Here is a 5000-nt window from a genome sequence, read left to right as displayed (position 1 = left end):
TTCATTAACCTTAAAGGGAATTCTCTCAATGTCAAAGGCATACGAAACATATCTTAAAGGAAAGCTATTTCTCTATTCTGTAGACGCTCTAATGCAGATTTCATTTTTTACAAGAGACTCACTCATGTGATGATGATGGGAAATTCTGGAGAAGTCAATGGGGGGGTCAGATTTACTTAAGTCATGCTTCTAGTCATTCAGCAGGAGCAGCTATTTTGTTCAATACATTTAAAGGAGATGTGTTAGAATCCCACCTTTCTAAAGAGGGTAGATGGATTATTTTGGTTCTTAGAGTGAATAATGTAATTCTGGTGTTAAACAATATATATGGACGTAATAACAATGTTTTGGCAAAAAACATGTTTACCCAACTAGCAGAAGACTAATAATGAGACTAAATACTCATTTAATTATTGGTGGTGACCTAAATGAATCAGCAGATGACCAAATGGATAGATGACCAGCAAGAATTTCCCCTAACTCAACATTTAAACCTATATCACATTTGTGTGAACAACTAAATGTTATTGATGTTTGGCGTTATTTGCATCCTTATCAAAAAGAATATACATGGAGTAATGTTAGTGGCTCTCTACAATCTGGAACTGATCTATGGTTATTTTCCTCCTCTACTTTACATTTTGTTTCTGAAACATTACATAGCTGCGCCCCTTTTTCAGATCACAAATTGATAGTCGTCACTTTTGCTAATCCACAAGAACAAACCAGGAAATCTCGTGGTTTCTGGACATTGAACTGTAATCTATTGAATGATGAAGCCTTTTGGAAATCAGTGGAAGCTACTGCATGTGACATTTTCAACTGTAATGAACTTAGTAATGTTCAAAAATGGGAGTTTCTTTTATTTAAAATCAGAGAAATGGCTATTAAATATAGTAAGGAAATGAAAAAACGAAACACTATCAGAGAACTTGAAACTATGGCAGAACTGAACTCCTTAATAAATAAAGGAACTCTTACTGAAGAGGAAGAATTAAACATGACAAGTCTGAAGGAAGAGGTTGACCAATTGTATATTAATATGACCAAAGGAGCCTTTATACGCTCTAGAGCAACATGGTTAGAGGAAGGTGAGCGGAATACATAGCAAATGATACCTCTCGTTTCTATTCTGATCTCTATAGTTCCCACTATAACCAAACGGAGGATGAGAAATTTATCAGCAAAATTAAAGAACTGATCCCACAAATTACAAATGAATTTAAATCAGATTGTGATAAACCGATCTCAAAACTTGAAATTCATGAAGCGGTAAATAAAATGAAAAAAGGAGAATCTCCAGGTATGGATGGTCTTCCTGTTGAATGTTATAGGCGTTTTTGGGACAAATTGAAGCAAGGTGTAATAACATTGCTTCCCAAACCAGATAAAGATCATTTTCTGTTAGAAAACTGGAGACCTATAACGTTGCTAAATGTAGATTATAAAATACTTTCTCTAATTGTTGCCAGACGTTTAAAAAAAAGGCTTAAGTCAAATCATAAATGAAACTCAAACTGGCTTTATGGCTAATCGGCATATAAGCTGCAACATGAGACTTATTCTTGATCTAATAGATTATTCTGAATATGTGGAATCTGACGCTGTGATATTATCGTTGGATTTTTATATGTTTATTATGTTCCACGGTCCATTTTTGGAGAAATGGGAGGCCTTCAATTTGTATTACAATGCAGTTATAATGAAAATAAATTTCATCAGCAGGCTCTTAACGCTGCAAAATTATGCTTTATACATAATGTTTCTCCACACAGAACTATTATATGGAACAATGAGCTTATAACCAGAAAAAATAAGTCTTTATATCTACGACACTGGGTTAATAGGAATATAATCTTTCTTGCAGACGTACAAAATGATGCAGCTCAACTTCTTAGTTATGTGGAATTTCTCAGATCTAAAGTCTTTCCTATCACCCACAAAGAATACCAAATGGTAATAAATGCTATACCTAACTAATGAAATGTCTCTCTCTGTGAGACAGGAATTGCAAGAATTGGATCCGACCTTCTTTGTTAATGGAATCAATATTAAAAGTAATAAATGTACAAATAAACATATAAGGAATGACTTCTACAATAAAAGGAAAATGTGTTTGGGACTCTTTATATTCTAACATTCACTGGGAATCAACGTGGCTTCTACCGTACACATTTGTTATCCCTAATAAACTGAAAGAAGTACATTTTAAAATACTGCACAGTATTTATCCTACTAACAAATTAGTTTCAGGATTTGCGGCTGTGGATAATAAATGTGAATTTTGTAAGATTGAAGAAGAAACTATTATACATCTATTCTGGGAGTGTCGGTATTCAGTGGAGTTCTGGAAAAACATTGAAAATTATTTAAATATTCAAAAGAAACATGAAATTAAACTGGAAGCCAAATATGTTATTCTTAATTACGATAACAAAAACAAAACAATACATAGAATTATTATTATTAATCCTACTAGGGAAATTTCATATCCATAAAGCGAGATTTTCTAAATGTCGGCCAGCTTTTACTCACTTCAGAACTGAATTTCGAACTTTTTTGAGTCAATCCAAACTATTAATAATAAGAAAACTATTTATTTAGCTGATGTACTGCAAGAGTTTTTCAAGGAAATGTGATTATATAGCCTTCATTCCATTTCATATTGCCTTTGTATTATATTTTATTTTTTTATTTTTTTATTTTATTTTTTATTATTTGTATATATTTTTATATTTTATTAATTAAGGTTGTAATGTTCCCTGGTTGGAAATGATTATTTCTGTGTGTATGATGCCGACTAGTTCAATTCTATAATACATGTTTGTAAAGTTTTGCAAATTAAAAAAAATAAATAAATAAAAAAAAGAGATGAGGAAGGCTGCCCGGAGCTGGAGGATGCGCCAGCGTTGTATATAGTCTGGTGTGTGGGAACATTTTGGATTTGATGTTACCTATGATGACAGTGGAAATAAAACAACAGATAGAAAAAACTAGCTGAGACGAGGGGGCTAGGGGGCTAACTGTTAGCATGCTAGCTCGTTCTCAATGGCAAAACACTGCTACAACACACACTAGTTCACCATAATCTCCAAAAGAACTACTTCCATGTCCCTGTTCTGCAGGTATTCACACAAAGGTGGAAGTGTTCCCTCGTTTAGAAGAAGTCTCCCAGCTAATCCTGCCTTGTTCTACTGAAGTTGGAGAAACAGCTAGCTAGCTCATGTAGTCCTTACCTAGCTACTGAGCATGTAGTCCTTACCTAGCTACTGAGCATGTAGTCCTTACCTAGCTACTGAGCATGTAGTCCTTACCTAGCTACTGAGCATGTAGTCCTTACCTAGCTACTGAGCATGTAGTCCTTACCTAGCTACTGAGCATGTAGTCCTTACCTAGCTACTGAGCATGTAGTCCTTACCTAGCTACTGAGCATGTAGTCCTTACCTAGCTACTGAGCGTGTAGTCCTTACCTAGCTACTGAGCATGTAGTCCTTACCTAGCTACTGAGCATGTAGTCCTTACCTAGCTACTGAGCATGTAGTCCTTACCTAGCTACTGAGCATGTAGTCCTTACCTAGCTACTGAGCATGTAGTCCTTACCTAGCTACTGAGCATGTGCGACTGCCAACAAAGATGTTACAGCAGTGAGAGGTCTCACTCTGTAGCTAAAACAGAGACCTGAACACAGGGTGAAAAGAGGAGCTGCAGCAATGAGCAGTACAACTAAAATATGGTGTTTTTTGATAATTAAGCCATGTAAACCTATTCTGATACAACCTCTAAATACAATTATGAACCTGAAAATGAGTATAATATGAGCACTTTAAGTATTTTTCTACATTAAAGTATGGCGATACAGTATGGCCCCAAAGAGGTTTTTTTTTGAGCTATGTTAAAGCCCATGTAGTAGGTTAACCACCACTGTTGATTAAAAGGTACATATAGCGCTCAAGATATGTATATCATTTTTAAAAATGTCTCCAAATGGTGTTAAAGGCCGGTTTTTGTCGTTTTTCAGTTTTTTTAACTCAGTTCGGTGATGACGTCACGTTGGGGAGACGTGGAGGAGACTAGCCTCAGCCTAGTGCTGGAACTATGGAGACTGACTGGGATGAGGAACAGGTGGAAAGAACCACTAATAACGTGTTTGTACTGTCAGTGAACAGCACCGAGTGAAAGTCAATGTTTTCTGTATATCTAGTGACAGTGATCATGTCGTTAGTTCAGATAAGTACGGGTAAACGTATCTAGATCTAGAAATAGAAGGCATCATGCTAGCTATGGGCTAACGTGCTAGTCCTACCTCCCACCCACCCCCTCTTCCCCCGACGTTGTTAACACATTTCGATTAGATATCCCACGTTTTGATGGTAGCCTACTAGCTCCAGTAACAACATATTTGCCTAGTGTTTATTTCTAAGTGTTCACCTCTTCCTCCGGTGAAAATGTTGTTGCAAACGTAGCCGCCGCCGCGTGTCTGTGTCGCTGTGTCTGGCAGGTGCTTGTGTGGGCGGTGCCGTCCCATGGAAACTGCATATATATATATATATATATATATATATATATATGTCTACGTCTTCTATCAGGCTGTCTGTCTGCATCTGTGTGTGTGTGTGGGTCTGTGTGTGTGTGTGTGTGTGCGTGCGTGCGTGCGTGTGTGTCTCTGTGTGTGTATGTGTGTCTCTGTGTGTGTGTGTGTGTGTGTGTGTGTGCGTGTGTGTGTGTGTGTGTGTGTGTGTGTGTGTGCGTGTGTGTGTATATTTGTGTGTGTGCATGCGTGCGTGCGTGCGTGCGTGTGTGTGTGTGTGTGTGTGAGTGTGTGTCTGTACTGAGACTCAGAGGAACGATCAGACAGGAGTTTGAGTTATTTTATCATCCAACACAACCAGCTCAGGATCAACTACAACTCCCATGATGCTTAGACACAAAATAGCAACAATAACGTCAAAAAGAGCAACAAAATGCATTTCTACAATTTCATGATCACAGCTTCCATCTTT

General features: G+C 37.1%; 1 long non-coding RNA gene across 1 annotated transcript in view; it reads right to left on the bottom strand.

Moving 5' to 3' along the window:
• Window positions 1-4854: 4854 nt before the first annotated feature.
• Window positions 4855-5000, bottom strand: part of LOC144514648 (uncharacterized) — a 2706-nt gene continuing 2560 nt past the window's right edge. The window contains exon 2 of the long non-coding RNA XR_013501497.1: window positions 4855-5000. This exon is cut by the window's right edge and continues 774 nt beyond it. This is a non-coding gene — a long non-coding RNA (uncharacterized LOC144514648).

The sequence above is a fragment of the Sander vitreus genome, unplaced genomic scaffold (genome assembly GCF_031162955.1).
Source record: "Sander vitreus isolate 19-12246 unplaced genomic scaffold, sanVit1 ctg645_0, whole genome shotgun sequence".
Lineage (NCBI taxonomy): Eukaryota > Metazoa > Chordata > Actinopteri > Perciformes > Percidae > Sander > Sander vitreus.
Note: the sequence above shows the minus strand (reverse complement) of the source record. Positions and strands in the feature narration are given on the sequence as shown.